Raw genomic sequence first — 17,708 nt, 5'->3', positions numbered from 1 at the left:
CAACTCTGCCTGATTTTATGTTCAGCCTTCCTCCTGTTTGTGAGCATTTCATCATGATTTCTGTGATGTGGGAGCCCATGTTTGTTATTCTGGTGATCTGGAAAGTGCCAAAGACCATTTGGATGTAAAAACACCTTGATGATTTTTTAGTTCAGAATTTAGAGTCTGAAACAGCTTCTGGGGAGGCTGCCCTGGGCTTGAGAGAGAGTGGCTGGACTGTGACTTTTCCAGGCTGGCATGGAAAAGTGGTTACAGAGAGGAAGCCCAGTCTAGTAGTAAAGGGCTCATAATTTTGTTTATTGATCAACTTTGTGAATTCTGACACATTTTTGCAGGTTTTGTAAACCAAGGCAGATAAAGTTCACTTTCCCTGGAATCTTGTACATTTTAGTGTATCTGCTTGCTTGGCCCTTACCAGCTTCTTTCATGTTCTGGTTTGACTAGACATTTTTCTTTAAGACAAAAATGTTATCTTTTTTCCTTGATAGAAACATTCATCATCTTGGATATATACTTATATTTCTCTGCCACATTTTTCCAGTTTAATCTCAATCATCCGTATTACTTACAACTTTTATCCAAATTAAGTAACTTCTAATTCAGATAGTGTTTTTTTTTCTGACATAAATACATGTTTTTCCATACCAGTTCTGTAATTCTCCTACACCAATTGGGTGTCTAGCAATTCAGTTCAGTTCTGACACTAAATTATTAGAGTTAGCGCAGGCCCTATGAATTAAGGTCTCAGTCCTACAAGACTGCCTTCACTTTAGATACCAGCTACAGACTTCTCACACTTTTGCCTGGCTGACTACAAATTCAGGGGTTCCATGACTCCCCTCAGATTCAATAATTCTCTAGAACCACTCACAGAATGCAGAAAAACACTTTACTTGTGTTTATTGGGTTATTAAGAAGGATATAACTCAGGAACAGGCAGATGGAAAAGATTCATAGAGCAAGGAATGGGGGAAGGGGCTTAGAGCTTTAAGCCCTATCTTGGTCCCTCTACTCCCTTACCACATCTGAATGTCCACCACCCTGGAAACTCCCCAGTCTTATAGTTTAAAAGAGTTTCTATAATTTAATCTCCAGCCCACCTCTGTTCTTGGAGTTCAGGAGGTAGGGCTGACAGCACTTACTCTCTAATCACTGGTCCTTTCTGTGACCAGCCCACACTGGGGGTATCTAGTGGCCCTACCCTGAGTCAGCTCTTAGTATAAACTCTGTGTGGTGGAAAAGGGTTTGTTAAGAATAACAAAAGACATGCGGTATCCTCAGTAAATTCCAAGGGTTTTAGGAGCTCTGAGACCAAATATATATTTTTATTATACCACCGATAAAAAAAAAGTGGGAAGTAGGTGTTAGAGCATTTTAGCAGAGCTCTGGAGTCCACATATAAGACCCCCCATTTTGCATGTTTAATGAGCATAGAGAACATGCTCATTAAGAGTTGCAGAGTTGGGAGTGCTTGGGTGACTCAGTCCGTTAAGTGGCTGATTCTTGATTTCGGCTCAGGTCATATCTCAGCGTCCTGGGATCGAACCCTGCATCAGACTCAGTGCTAGGCAGGGAGTCTGCTTGAGGATCTGTCTCCTTCTGCCCCTGTTCCCACTCGTGTGCTCTCTCTGTCTCTCTCCCTCACTCTTTCAAATAAATAAATAAACCTTAAAAAAAAAAAAAAGAGTTGCAAAGTTGTTTTTGCATCCTGCCATTGTAGTAGCAATCTGAGAGAAAAATATTTGTGCTTGTATTTATTAACCTGTGCTTGATGGCTGATGACCTAGAATTCTCTCTTAGCATTTGTTCAGGGGTTCACAGATTAGCTATTGATTAAATCAATTTAATATTGGGACAAGTGTCTTTAAGTTAATGAAAGACTTGAATATTGTTTTTAAGCTAATACACTATAGAACAACATAATTTTTGTTGATAATATAAAATTCTGACAAACTTTTTTTATAATTCGAATGAGTCTATAATCTTACATTTTCACAATCTTAAGCATGTGGTAGTCATGTCAGGTTACCTGATGAGTACAACTTGTGTAGAAGGTTTAGAAAAGTCAGATTAGGGGCGCCTGGGTGGCACAGCGGTTAAGCGTCTGCCTTTGGCTCAGGGCGTGATCCCAGCGTTATGGGATCGAGCCCCACATCAGGCTCCTCTGCTAGGAGCCTGTTTCTTCCTCTCCCACTCCCCCTGCTTGTGTTCCCTCTCTCGCTGGCTGTCTCTATCTCTGTCAAATAAATAAACAAAATCTTTAAAAAAAAAAAAAAAAAGAAAAGTCAGATTAACTAGACCCTCCTTGAGAAAACAAACCCAGGGTTTAGAAAACTTATATGCTCTGTTGTATGCCATTGTGGTAGCACATCAGGGAATGGAATTAGAGCTGTTTTTAAGGAGAATTATCTAGTCAGTCAGATTTCTGCAGGGGTTCACCTGGATTATGTGAATTTGAATTCTATGTGTAAAGGTGCTTCTAATTTAGCAGTTTCTAAGTTTTTCCTAAGAGATTTTTTTCTTTTTCTTAGCTTTACTGAAATATAATCGATATATTAAAATTGTATAAGTTTAAGGTGTACAGTGTGATGATTTGAGTGCCCACATACATTGTGAAATGATTACCCCAATAAGGTTGCTTAATACCTCAATCACATAATTACTATTTTTTTGTGTGTGTAAGCTTTACTTAAGCCTTATTCTCTTGGCAACTTTCAAATATACAAAACTCTATTGTTAACCATTTTCACTATGGTATACATTAGATCCCCAGAACTGATTCCTATTTTAATTGCAAGTTTGTACCCTTTGACTAACATCTCCCCGTTTCCCCCACTCCTGCAGCCCCTGGCCACCACCAGTCTATTCCCTATGAGTTTGGCTTTTCTAGATTCTACATATAAGTGGATCATAACAGTGCTTGTCTTCCTCTGACTTACTTCACTTACCATAATGTTCTAATCATCCATTGTTGTAAATGGCAGGATTTCCTTTTTTATGGGTGAGATAATATTCCATTGTGTGTGTGTGTGTGTGTGTGTGTGTGTATGCACCCCCCCCCCCCAATCTTTATCCATTCATCTGTTGACACACTCTTAGGTTGTTTCCATTTCTTGGCTATTGTGAATAATGCTGCAGTGAAATACGTGGGTACAGATATTTGTTTGAATTAGTTCATTTCCTTCAGATATACACCCAGGAGTGGGATTGCTGGATCATATGGTAGTTCTATTTTTAGGTTTTTTCAGGAACTTCCATGCTGTTGAGGCTGTACCAATTTACATTCCCACCAACAGTGCACAGTGTTTTCATTTCTGAGAGATATTTTTTTTTTCCTCCTTAAAAGGCTGGCTATGATTTAAAGTATGAGAAGTTTTTATTTTCTGGGATTCTTGATTTCCATTTTATTAAATTGTATAAGCCTTTATTATTCCTTTTAAATGAATCAGAATAGGAGTACCACTAGATTTAATAGACTGCATGGTTAATAATTCCTTGCAGAGGTAAGAAAATATACATACACAGTGAAGGGTACTTATAGTGGTATTTGATATCAAGGGACTATTTGGATATTTTCCATTGAATGAGTCTGAGATATTTTTAATCGTCCAAAGTTCCACCATAGTCTCATCCACCCAACAAATCTGGTCAGCATGTTAGTGTCTGGCCTTGCAGTTGGCTATGAGGAGGTGAGGTACACAGACCTTGGGGCCTGCAGTGGGGTGATGCTGCCCTTACCAGCTCAGGGCTCTGGGTGAGATATATGCTCTGTGCACCACCGGGGTGGTAGGAAATGCATTTCAACAAGCTTGAGATGCCTCAATAGTAAGATGTGCTGTTATTTATCACCAGGAGAGAATTCACTGCCCATGAATCTGATGCATCCCATTTGGCATGCTGAATTTTGTGAAAGGTGGATCTTGGGATTGGTGAAACACATAACTACTCCATGGGGTTGAAGTTGATCATTGAGTTGATTATGGTGTGCACAGGATAGTACCTGGCTCCCAGTCTGTGCTACTTAATAGTTTGTGATTCTCATAGTGGTGTTTAAATGCAGGCAGAAGTGTCAGTGTCCTGTCTGTTCATGAGTTCTCTTGTCCCTCCGAGTCCCCTGTGCTGAGTACCTAGAGTGAATGTTGTCCATGTTACCATGTTAAATAAGTCAGCTTGTTTAGGGACATGCCTGCCTGAGAGACTGAAACTCCTGTTTTTGGTTAGAGGAGGTGCAGCAAGAAGGAATTTAAATCTTTTATGTCACATATTTATTTCTGAGTTTAGTGTTAGACCTTTTAAACATTTTTATCTTATTAAAAATGTTTATACTGATGCCCAGATTATAGCATTCAAAAGCTTAGACAGAATTTTCGGTAGAGAGTGAGTTCCTTCCCAGTCTTGTTCTCCAGACACCTGAGCTTTTTTTCCTTCTTAGCAGTATTATTACTAGTTTTAGAATATTTCCAGAGATGATATATGGATATATGAAACATACACTTCATTTTAAGTAAAAATTAAAGTCTTCCAGGATATGATACCAGAATTTAGGAGAAATGTACAAAAATGTATCATAACGTCTAACCCTCAGTCTCGGTCTTGACTTTAGTTTATCTTTCTTTGAAATCAGTAGATTTACTCCTTCTGAGCCCATCTACATTGAGTCAAAGAGAGATGAGTGAGCAGACTGCAGTGGCCCTGTGGAATGTGGGTGGGCTGCTTGGGGCCATGGATCATCCTGGGCAGTGCTGTGGAATTGTAGCTTCCTCTTTGTTCCCCATGTCAGCTGTTGAGATCCTTCTCCACACTGCAGTCTTCGGAACATCTTTGGAAAGCACCCTTCTTCTGGGAGATGGGGTAAAATTGTGTAGCATCTGGTCATTCATTCATTTGCTCATTGATTCACAGCCTCATCCAACTTGTCAGGGTCCTCCTCTGTCAGTGAGGGTGGTTGTAGGTGCTAGGATGTGGTGGTGAATGAGCCAGGTATGGCCCCTGCTTTCCTGGAGCTTACATTCTAAGTGGAGCAGCCAATAAAATGTCAGCAGAAAGAAAAGAGATATGAAGAAAACAACAGGGAGATTCAAGAAGCTTCCAGGGAAGGTCCCTGAGATCACGTGCCAAGGCCCTGTGCCTTGTTCACATCCCCTCACCCTGCTGTGCCTTGACATTGATGCCCCTCACCCTGAGGACAGGCTCTGTTTTTTTTCATCATGGTGCCCCCCCAGCACTGAGCACAGTACTGGCACCCAGGAGGGATCCAATAAGTAATTTGTTTTGTGAGTTAGTGGGTACTCTCAGCTTCAAGCCGACTAGGGGCATACCAATTCCCCGGGATGGGACACTGAGGATAAGTGCCCTTTTATGTGTCGTTCAAGTGGATACTTTAAGCTTTTTTTACTCTATTATCTGCTTGCTGAGTATTCTTCCTTAATTTTATTTCTCTGTCTTTTAAAATCATATTATTGATTTGATGGATCGTGTTTTCTTTTTCACATGAGAATAAATTTTCCTATCAAATGAACACAGGCATCTTTGTATTTAATCTGCTGCTAAAATCTTTAAATTGTTTTTAAGGCAGCCATGTTACATGTATTATGTTACTAATAATGAGATAGACATAATAGATATTGCACTGTATATTTATTCTTTTATAGCTATTTTTAATTTTTTTAAATTTATTTTTATTTTTATTTTTTAATGATTTTTTATTATATTATGTTAGTCACCATACAGTACACCCCTAGTTTTTGATGTAAAGTTCCATGATTCATTACTGGCGTATAACACCCAGTGCACCATGCAATACGTGCCGTCCTTAATACCCATCACCAGCCTATCCCATTCCCCCACCCCCCTCCCCTCTGAAGCCCTCAGTTTGTTTCCCAGAGTCCATAGTCTATCATGGTTCATTCCCTCTTCTGTTTACTCCCCCTTTCTTCTTCCCTTTCTTCTACCGATCTGCCTACTTCTTATGTTCCAGAAATGAGTGAAACCATATGATAATTGTCTTTCTCTGCTTGACTTATTTCTCTTAGCATTATCTCCTCCAGTCCCGTCCATGTTGCAGCAAATGTAGTGAAATCGTTCTTTTTAATGGCTGAGTAATATTCCATTGAATATATGGACCACACCTTCTTAATCCAGTCATCTGTTGAAGGGCATCTCGGCTCCTTCCACGATTTAGCTGTGGTGGACAATGCTGCTATGAACATTGGGGTGCATATGGCCCTTCTCTTCACTACGTCTGTATCTTTGGGGGAAATACCCAGTAGTGCAATCCAGTAGGCTGTATCATAGGGTAGCTCAATTTTAAACTTTTTAAGGGACCTCCACACTGTTTTCCAAAGTGGCTATACCAACTTGCATTCCACCAATAATGTAGGAGGGATCCCCTTTCTCCACATTGTCTCCAACATTTGTTGTTTCCTGCCTTGTCAATTTTTGCCATTCTAACTGGCGTAAGGTGGTATCTCAATGTGGTTTTGATTTGAATTTCCCTGATGCCTAATGATTTTGAACATTTTTTCATGTGTCTGTTAGCCATTTGTACGTCTTCATTGGAAAAGTGTCTGTTCATATCTTCTGCCCATTTTTTGATTTGTTTATTCGTTTCTTGTGTATTGAGTTTGAGAAGTTCTTTGTAGATCTTGGATACCACTCTTTTGTCTGTAGTGTCATTTGCAAATATCTTCTCCCATTCCGTGGGCTGCCTCTTAGTTTTTTGGACTGTTTCCTTGGCTGTGCAGAAGCTTTTTGTTCCCCAGGGAATTCTACCAAACATTCAAAGAAGAAATAATACCTATTCTCCTGAAGCTGTTTCAAAAAATAGAAACAGAAGGAAAACCACCAAACTCATTCTATGAGGCCAGTATTACCTTGATCCCCAGACCAGGCAAAGACCCCATCAAAAAGGAGAATTACAGACCGATATCCCTGGTGAATACAGACACCAAAATTCTCAACAAGATCCTAGCTAATAGGATCCAACAGTACATTAAAAGGATTATCCATCATGAGCAAGTGGGATTCATCCCTGGGATGCAAGGATGGTTCAACATTTGCAAATTGATCCGTGTGATAGATCATATCAACAAGAAAAGAGTCAAGAACCATATGATCCTCTCAATTGATGCAGAAAAAGCAAAAAAATACAGCATCCTTTCCTGATTAAAACGTTTCAGAGTGTAGGGATAGAGGGTACATTCCTCAATTTCATAAAAACCATCTAGGAAAAGCCTACAGCGAATATTCTCAATGGGGAAAAGCTGGAAGCCTTTCCCTTAAGATCAGGAACACGACAAGGATGCCCATTCTCACCATTATTATTCAACATAGTACTAGAAGTCCTTGCAACAGCAATCAGACAACAAAAAGGGATAAAATGTATCCAAATCAGCAAAGAAGAAGTCAAACTGTCCCTCTTCGCAGATGACATGATACTCTATATGGAAAACCCAAAAGACTCCACCCCCAAACTACTAGAAGTTATAGAGCAATTCAGTAATGTGGCAGGATACAAAATCAGTGCTCAGAAATCAGTTGCATTTCTATACACGAACAATGAGTCTGAAGAAAGAGAAATTAGGGAATCTATTCCATTTACAATAGCACCAAAAATCATACGTTATCTCAGAATTAACTTAACCAGAGACCTAAAGGATCTATATCGTAGAAACTACAAATCGCTCTTGACAGACATTGAAGAATACACAAAAAGATGGAGAAACATTCCATGCTCATGGATCGGAAGAATTAACATAGTTAAAATGTCTATGATACCCAGAGCAATCTACACTTTCAGTGCCATCCAGATCAAAATACCAATGACATTTTTCAAAGAACTGGAACAAACAGCCCTTAAATTTGTGTGGAACCAGAAAAGGCCCTGAATCGCCAAGGAACTGTTGAAAAGGAAAAACAAAGCTGGGGGCATCCCGTTGCCGGTTTTCAAGCTATACTACAAAGCTGTGATCACCAAGACAGTACTGGCACAAAAACAGACACATAGACCAATGGAACAGAACAGAGACTCCAGAAATGGACCCTCGGCTCTATGGTCAACTAATCTTTGACAAAGCAGGAAAAAACATCCAGTGGAAAAAAGACAGTCTCTTCAATAAATGGTGCTGGGAAAATTGGACAGCTACATGCAAAAGAATGAAACTTGACCACTCTCTCACACCATACACAAAGATAAACTCCAAATGGATGAAAGACCTCGATGTGATACAGGAATCCATCAAAATCCTAGAGGAGAACATAGGCAGCAACCTCTTTGACATCGGCCACAGCAACTTTTTTCATGACACATCTCCAAAGGCAAGAGAAACAAAAGAAGAAATGAACTTGTGGGATTGCGCTGTATCTTTAAATGCAATAGATTATCAAGGGAAATTTGAATGACCACTTTTGTGTTTGTGTTCTATTAGAAAGTTTTCATAGCTGAAATCTCTTAAAATTGTACTTCTTTATAAATAGAAAAAAATTTTGATGTCATACAAAACATATATAATATCTCTTTTTAAGTAGTATTTGATTAATTGGGATTCTTAGTGTGATAGTTATGTATCAACTTTGCTGGGCCATGTTGCCCAGATATTTGGTCAAATATTATTCCGGATATTTCTTTGAAGGTGTGTTTTAGATGAGATTCACTTTTAAATCCATGGACTTTGAGTAAAGCAGATTACTCTCCATAATGTGGGTGGGCTTTTATCCAGTCAGTTGAAGAGCCTGAATAGAAAAAAGACTGACCTCCTCCAAGAAGAAAGAATTCTGCCTCCAGATTGCCTTTGGATTCAAATTGTAACATAACTGTTTCTTCGGTCTTGAGCCTGCCAGTCTGTCCTGCAGATTTTGGACTTGCACTTCTATAATTGTATGAGCCCATTCCTTAAAATAAATGCCATCGCTCTCCATCTCTTGCTTTGTCTCCCTCTCCCTACACATTCTTTTGGTTCTCTTTCTGTGGAGAACACTGCTTAATATGCTTAGTTATCCATAGTTTTCTCCTATAATCTATTTTTGAGAAGCAAATGATAGTCGACAATCTTTCTTTAAAGCTTCTTAAAGGTAGTGATTAAGGTAACAAAATATAAGTGAACCTTCCTGAACATTGAAATGCTAGTCTTCCTGATTGTGGCCCAGGGCTGTCTCCTACCTGCCCTGGGGGAGCCAGACAGAAGAGGTGTCTTCTACCTCTAGGCTGCTGCTGCCCCTGGGCCCTAAGCCTTCACCAAGCCTTTGCACCTTGGCACTCTTTCTGTACGTCCTAGACACAACGATTTGAATGGAAATCACTTTGGTTGGTTTGTAAAAACCTCCTCGCTCTAACTGAACAGGACTGTCTTAAAGTCCTGGTCCTAGTTCCATTTTCAGGGACCAGGTGGTAGAGCTCTCTCCCATCAGTGGCCCCTTAGGGTATATTGCCCTGGGTTCTTAGGAAGGTCAACTCCCCCACTTTCCCCTTTTCCCCAGCTTTCTATGATTTGTGATTTATTTGGGCAGTTTGTGTTCTGTTCATTCTCTCTCTGTAAACTTTGAGCCTTGCATCCATAAAAAGAAGAGCAAGTACTGAAACTAATGTGATGTTGTTTCTGAACTGGTCATGCTAATTCTTCTTCTTACTTTAATTATTTTTCATTATTATCTCTGTTGTTTTCTTAACCTCCAGTGGTGTCATTCTGCCTTTGCTGTTGTAAATGTTCTCATTTATGCTCCTGAGAATAAAATGTTAGGTGTGCTTAGTAATGCTTCTTGTCTGCTTCCTGGTGACTGTCAAACAAAGCTTTTCATCCAGGACAAGAGATTACATGACCAGTATATAAACTTTAAAATGAGAATTTTGTATTCTTATTTGTAAAATTTGTAGAATTGTGTAGATCAGGGGTTTGCAAAGTTTTTGTAAAGGGTCAGGTAGCAAATATTTTAAGCCTTATGGACCATAACTATGTGGTAACTATGGGAGCTTGCAGTTGTTGTGCCAAAGCAGCTTTAGATAAAACTAAGCAAATGGATGTGGCTTTGTGCCAATAAAACTTTATTAACAGACACTAAAATGTTAAGTTAATAGTACAAAATATTATTCTTTTGATTATTTTTCAATCATTTAAAAACATAAAATCTTAGCTTTGGGGACAGACACAAACCAGCCTTGAGTTGAAGTTGGTCCCTGGCTCTGAGTGGTTGACTCCCCCCCCGCCCCCGCCCCCGCCCCCGTGGAATAGGGCCTAGCAGTTAGAACCAGCAATATGTTCTAGCCCCAGCTAGGACCTGGCTGTTTGAAGCACAGTTTCTACATCTGTGAATTAGAGACAGCAAAGCCTGCCTCCTTGAAAGGTCGTTTGTAAAGATTAAAAAGTATAATGTTGTTTGGCTAGGTACTCTTATGTAGTATTATGTAGTTCACATCAGTTTATTTTCATTTTCCATTAGCTGCTCCCCCCACTTAATGTCCTACTTTTTGGGATATGATTTTCAAATTAAATATATCTTTTTATTTAATTTAATTACTTATTTATTAGAGAGAGAGAGCGCGCATGTGCGCTTGCGCACGTGTGTGCAGGAGTTCAGGGAGGGGCTGAGGTAGAGGGAGAAGCTGACTCCCTACTGAGCAGGGAGCCTGATGCAGGATGCGGTCCTAGGACTCTGGGATCACGACCTGAGCCGAAGGCAGATGCTTAACTGACTGAACCACCCAGGCACCCATGTATCTTGTTTCTTAAGATTCTACTTTGTTGTCACACTTTCCGTGTTATTAGGTTAAAATAAGGGGCTAAATAAATCAGACGTATTTAAATTTGTGTTTGGTTTCTCTGGTCAAGATAGACGATTATCTGTTGCAGATGGAAACTTGTTCTCCCCTCACCCTTAGTGCATTTCCTCATGTCTTACTGGCCCGAGGCCATGTCCTACTCCAGCTTTCAGGACCCAGCTCTTTGCCTGAAAATGCTTCTTTCAGACTCTCTTCCAGCCGTCCTCCCTGCTCTTTGATACTTGACTCAGGACCCTTGCCAAAGCCAGATATGTACTGGTTAGTTACGTATGTGATATGTCTTTTTTAGAGGTTCTTTAGGGCTAAAGAAGGTATCTTTTACTTTTGTATAAAAGTGTTTACTATGGTGCTTTGATGTGCTGGGTGGTAAATAACATGTTTGTTGAACTTAGTTGAAATTTTGTAATTTTAGGGAAAACCTTTTCAACAGTTTTTATTTTTAAAATTAATATGGTACAATGATTTCTTTTAGGTGTTCATTTCAATGAATTTTAACACATATATAGATTCACGTAACTATCACTGTGATCATGATTCAGAACAGTTTCATCATCCTTAGAAAACTCTTCTATTTCTGCTTGTGTCACACATTCCCCCAACACCTGATCCCTGGCAACCACTCATCTGTTGTCCATCACTGTGGTTTTTCCATTTTGAGAACTGTCATGTAAATGGAATGATACATATATAACATTTTATGTTTTTTATCTTTAATTTTTTTTCAAATTTTATTTTTTTTAAAATTTAAATTCACCTAATTAACTTATAGTTTATTTTTAGTTTCAGAAGTAGAGTTTAGCGATTGATCAGTCTTATACCCAGTGCTCATTATACGCCAGGCCCTCCTTATTTGTTTCTTAATTTTTTATTTGTTATGTTAGTCTTCAATAGTTTTTGATGTAGTGTTCCATGATTCATTGTTTGCATATAACACCCAGTGCTCCATGCAATACGTGCCCTTCTTAATACTTATCACCGGCCTAGCCCAATCCCCCACCTCCATCCCCTCTGAAACCCTCAGTGTTTCAAAGAGTCCATAGTCTCTCGTGGTTTATTCCCCCTTCTGTTTACCCCCTCTTCGTTCTTCCCTTCGTTCTCCTACAGATCTCCCTGCTATTCCTTATGTTCCATAAATGAGTGAAACCATATAATTATCTTTCTCTGCTTGACTTATTTCACTTAGCATAATCTCCTCCAGTCCCGTCCATGTTGCTGCAAATGTTGGGTAATCGTTCCTTCTGATGGCTGAGTAATATTCCATTGTATATATGGACCACATCTTCTTAATCCAGTCATCTGTTGAAGGGCATCTCGGCTCCTTCCACATTTTTGCTATGTTAGACAATGCTACTATGAACATTGGGGTGCATATGACCCTTCTCTTCACTACGTCTGTATGTTTGGGGTAAATACCCAGTAGTGCAATTGCTGGGTCATAGGGTAGCTCTATTAGCTTTTTGAGGGACCTCCACACTGTTTTCCAAAGTGGCTGTACCAACTTGCATTCCCACCAACAATGTAAGAGGGATCCACTTTCTCCACATTTTCTCCAACATTTGTTTCTTGCCTTGTCAATTTTTGCCATTCTCACTGGCATAAGGTGGTATCTCAATGTGGTTTTGATTTGAATTTCCCTGATGGCTCATGATTTTGAACATTTTTTCATGTGTCTGTTAGCCATTTGTATGTCTTCATTGGAAAAGTGTCTGTTCATATCTTCTGCCCTTTTTTTGATTTGATTATTTGTTTCTTGTGTATTGAGTTTGAGAAGTTCTTTATAGATCTTAGATACCAGCCTTTTATCTGTAGTTTCATGTAAATCTCTTCTCCTATTCTGTGGGTTGCCTATTTGTTTTAATGACTATTTCCTTTGCTCTGAAGAAAATTTTTAACTTGATGAATTCCCAAAAGTTCATTTTTTGTTTGTTTCCCTTGCCTTTGGAGACATGTCATGAAAGAAGTTGCTGTGGCCAATGTTGAAGAGATTACAGCCTATGCCCTTCTCTAGGATTTTGATGGATTCCTGTCACACATTGAGGTCTTTCATCCTTTTGGAGTTTATCTTTGTGTATGGTGTGAGAGAGTGGTCAAGTTTCATTCTTTTGCATGTAGCTGTCCAATTTTCCCAGCACCATTTATTGAAGAGACTGTCTTTTTTCCACTGGATGTTTTTTCCTGCTTTGTCAAATATTAGTTGACCATAGAGCCGAGGGTCCATTTCTGGGTTATCTCTTCTGTTCCATTGGTCTATGTGTCTGTTTCTGTGCCAGTACCATGCTGTCTTGGTGATCACAGCTTTGTAGCATAGCTTGAAATCAGGCAACGTGATGCCCCCAGCTTTGTTTTTCTTTTTCAACAATTCCTTGGTGATTCGGGATCTTTTCTGGTTCCACACAAATTTTAGGATTGTTTGTTCCAGTTCTTTGAAAAATGTCATTGGTATTTTGATCGGGATGGCACTGAAAGTGTAGATTGCTCTGGGTAGCATAGACATTTTAACTATGTTAATTCTTCCGATCCATGAGCATGGAATGTTTCTCCATCTTTTTGTGTCTTCTTCAATGTCTTTCAAGAGTGATTTGTAGTTTCTAGAATACAGATCCTTTACCTCTCTGCTTAAGTTAATTCTGAGATATCGTATGATTTTTGGTTCTATTGTAAAAATGGAATTGATTCCCTAATTTCCTTTCTTCAGTCTCATTATTTGTGTATAGAAATGCAACTGATTTCTGAGCATTGATTTTGTATCCTGCCACATTGCTGAATTGTTTTATGAGTTCTAGTAATTTGGAGGTGGAGTCTTTTGGGTTTTCTATATAGAGTATCATGTCATCTGCAAAGAGAGAGAGGTTGACTTATTCTTTTCTAATATGAATACCTTTTATTCCTTTTTGTTGTCTGATTGCTGTTGCTAGGACTTCTAGTACTATGTTGAACAATAATGACAAGAGTGGGCATCCTTGTCGTGCTCCTGATGTTAAGGAAAAGGCTCTCTGCTTTTCCCCATTGAGAATGATATTCGCTGTAGGCTTTTCCTAGATGATTTTTATGAAATTGAGGAATGTACCCTCTATCCCTACACTCTGAAGGGTTTTAATCAGGAAAGGATGCTATATTTTGTCAGATACTTTTTCTGCATCAATTGAATGGATCATGTGGTTCTTGACTTTTTTCTTGTTGATGTGATCTATCACACTGATCGATTTTCAAATGTTGAATCATCCTTGCATCCCGGGGATGAATCCCACTTACTCATGATGGATAATCCTTTTAATGTACTGTTGGATCCTAAGCTAGGATCTTGTTGAGAATTTTGGCATCCATATTCATCAGGGATATCAGTCTGTAATTCTCCGTTTTGATGGGGTCTTTGCCTGGTTTGGGGATGAAGGTAATACTGACCTCATAGAATGAGTTTGGTAGTTTTCCTTCTGTTCCTATTTTTTGAAACAGCTTCAGGAGTATAGGTATTATTTCTTCTTTGAATGTTTGGTAGAATTCCCCGGGGAATCCATGAGGCCCTGGAGTCTTGTTTTTGGGGAGGTTTTTGATCACTGCTTCAATCTCTTCATAGTTAATTGGTCTGTTTAAATAATCAGTTTCTTCCTGTTTCAGACTTGGTAGTTTATAGGCTTCCAGGAAGGCATCCATTTCTTCCAGGTTGCTTAATTTATTGGCAGATAGTTGATGTTGTTTTAAAAATTTATTTATTTATTTGTTTGTTTATTTATTTATTTATTTATTTGACAGAGATAGAGACAGCCAGCGAGAGAGGGACCACAAGGAGGGGGAATGGGAGAGGAAGAAGCAGGCTTCCAGCGGAGGAGCCTGATGTGGGGCTCGATCCCAGAACGCCGGGATTACGCCCCGAGCCAAAGGCAGACGCTTAACGACTGAGCCACCCAGGCGCCCCTGGCAGATAGTTGTTGTTATTAGTTTGTACTGATTGTTTCTATTTCCTTGGTGTTAGTCGTGATCTGTCCCCTTTCATTCATAATGTTATTAATTTGGGTCCTTTCTCTATTCTTTTGAATAAGTCTAGCCAGTGGCTTATTGATCTTATTTATTCTTTCAAAGAACCAGCTTCTAGTTTTGTTTATCTGCTCTACTGTGCTCCTGGTTTCTAATTCATTAATCTCTGCTCTAATCTTGATCAACTTCCGTCTTGTGCATGGTTAGGCCTGTTCTTCTGTTCCAGCTCCAGCTTCTTAAGGTGAGAATATAAGGACTGCATTTTAGATTTTTCTGTTCTTTTGCATGAGGCTTGGATGGCTATGTATTTTCCCCTTAGGACCACCTTTTCAGTGTCCCATAGGTTTTGGACCAATATGTTTTCGTTCTCATTGGTTTCCATAAATTGCTTAAGTTCTTTAAGTCCCTGGTTTACCCAGTCATTCTTAAGCAGGATGGTTCTTAGTTTCCAAGTGTTTAAGATTCTTCTAAGTTTTTCATTGTGATTGAGTTCCAGTTTCAAAATATTGTGGTCTGAGAATATGCAGGGAATAATTTCAGTCTTTTGGTATCGGTTGAGACCTGTTTTGTGACCCAGTATATGGTCTATCCTGGAGAAAGTTGCATGTGCATTTGAAAATAATGAGTATTCTGTTGTTCTGGGGTGTAGTGTTCTGTGTGTATCTACGAGGTCCATCTGGTCCAGTATGTCATTCAAGGCTCTTGTTTCTTTATTGATTTTCTTTTTAGATGATCTGTCTATTGCTGACAGTGGAGTGTTGAGGTCCCCTACTCTTAACGTATTGTTAACTATATGTCTCTTTATTCTGGTTAAGAGTTGGCTTGTGTATCTATCTGCTCCCCTGTTGGGGGCATAGATATTTATAACCGTCATATCCACTTGTTGGATACATTCTTTAAGAATAATATGGTGTCCCTCTGTATCTCTAACTACAGTCTTTAGTTTAAAATTTAATCTGTCTGATAGGAGAATTGCTACCCCAGCTTTGTTTTGAGGTCCATTGGCATGAAAAATGGTTCTCCATCCCTTCACTTTCAGTCTGGATTTATCTTTAGGTTCAAAATTAGTCTCTTATAGACAGCATTTGGATGGTCATGTCTTTTTATCCAATCTGCAACTCCGTGGCGTTTTTTGGGAACATTTAGGCCTTTGGTATTGAGAGTCATTATTGAGAGATATGATTTTAATGATATCATGCTGCCTGTGAAGTCTTTGTTTCTATAGATCGTTAATTTCTGTTCTATATCACTCTTGGGGTCTTTTTACTTTTATAGAACCCCCCTTAATATTTCTTGTAGGACTGGTTTGGTGGTCACATATTCTTTCAGTTTCTGCCGATCTTGGAAGCTCCTTGTCTCTCCATCCATTCTGAATGACAGCCTTGCTGTATAAAGGGTCCTTGGCTGCATGTTCTTCTCACTTAGTGCTCTGAATATGTCTTTCCAGCTTTTTCTGGCTTGCCAGGTGTCTGTAGACATGTGTGACGTTATTTTGATGTTCCTCCCTCTGTAGGTGAGGATTCTCTTTCCCCCTGGCCGCTTTCAAGATTTTATCCTTAGATCTAAGATTTGCAAATTGTACTATTATGTGATGTGGTGTTGGTCTGTTCTCATTGATCTTAGGAGGGGTCCTCTCTGCCTCTTGGGCACAAATGCTCGTTTCCTTCGCCAGATTAGGGAAGTTCTCAGCTACAGTTTGTTCATATATCTCTTCTAGACCTCTCTCTTTCTCCATCCCCTCAGGGATGCCAATGATTCTGACATTGGAACGTTTCATTGAGTCCGTAATCTCCTGTAATCTACATTCTTGAAATTGGAGGTTTTTAAGCCATGTTCCCTCTTTTTCCTTCTTTTCTATCGTGTCATCTTCCAATTCACTTATTCGTTCTTCTGCCTCGTTTACCCTGGCTGTCAGAGCATCCAGTTTAGACTGCATTTGAGTCATAGCATTTTTAATTTCTGCCAGATTTGCTCTCATTTCCGCCCTTAGAGATTCTATATTCTCGTTAATATTTTCATTAATATTTTTTTCAAGCCTACACATCATCTTGACCATTGTTACTCTGAACTCCATTTCTGACAATTTGGTTATATCCACATCTATTAGTTCTGTGGCAGAGGCCACAGTCTCTGTTTCTTTCCTTTGTTGGGGGTTCCTCCTCATTGTCATTGTACAGAGCCCAAATTATTGACCAGGACCCAAGCAATGTGCATTTGTTTTATAGGGACCTTAGGGATGTGGGCTTCTTGTTTTTTCAGCCTGCCCTCTGGGGGAGGGGCCTGCCGCACTTACTCAGGCAACCCTGTTTGGGTAGAGTTGCCCTGTCCCCTGTGAGGGGGGGTGGGGATGGGCACAATGTGAACCAGTATTTCCAGGCTTTTGTTCTCTGGCGCCTTTCCCTGGTGGTTTTTGTGGCTCTTCTGAGAATCAGAGCAGCAGTGCCCGTATCCTAGCCTCTGTCTCAGAACAGAGATATCACAGTCTGCTCTCCAGTGAGCTCTCCTGGCCACTTTAGCTTTGTTTCTGTCAGTGCTGCTAAAAACCCCTCAGCTTCCTGGGTTGTGTGCCCCACAGCCACTCTCCTAGTCCTCGCTGCCAAGGTCCCCACTTGTCTCTTTGTCCTTTGTGCTTCTAACACAGCCAGCCCCCCAGTTCCCACGCGCGCTCCTGAGCTCCCCGTTTCAGTGTGGTTCGCGCGTGCTCTGGAGCTCCTATTTGCAGTCTGGTTGCGCCCACGCTCCCGAGTTCCTGGTCTCAGTCTGCTTTCTCCCTGGCTACCCTTCCGTGAGTCTGGCCCCCTCCCCAGTTTAGGTGGCTACTGCTTCCTGGTGCCCGAGCGCGGTGGCACCCTCCCCCTTCCGTTTGTCTTCAGTTATCTGTGCATAGATTCACGGCTCCCCCCTTCATACCTCAGTACTCAGCGCTGGTGATGTTCTTTTGTGGAGATCTGGATGTATGTTCCTA

At 40.0% G+C, this 17,708-nt stretch overlaps 1 protein-coding gene across 4 annotated transcripts in view; it reads left to right on the top strand.

Moving 5' to 3' along the window:
* HERC2 (HECT and RLD domain containing E3 ubiquitin protein ligase 2) overlaps nucleotides 1-17,708 on the top strand; it is a 238,590-nt gene that overhangs the window by 17,105 nt on the left and 203,777 nt on the right. The window lies entirely within an intron of this gene.

This window comes from Ursus americanus, chromosome 28 (assembly GCF_024610735.1).
Source record: "Ursus americanus isolate L20-20 chromosome 28, mUrsAme1.1.p, whole genome shotgun sequence".
Classification (NCBI taxonomy): Eukaryota; Metazoa; Chordata; class Mammalia; order Carnivora; family Ursidae; genus Ursus; species Ursus americanus.
This window is presented reverse-complemented; position numbering and strand designations above follow the sequence as displayed.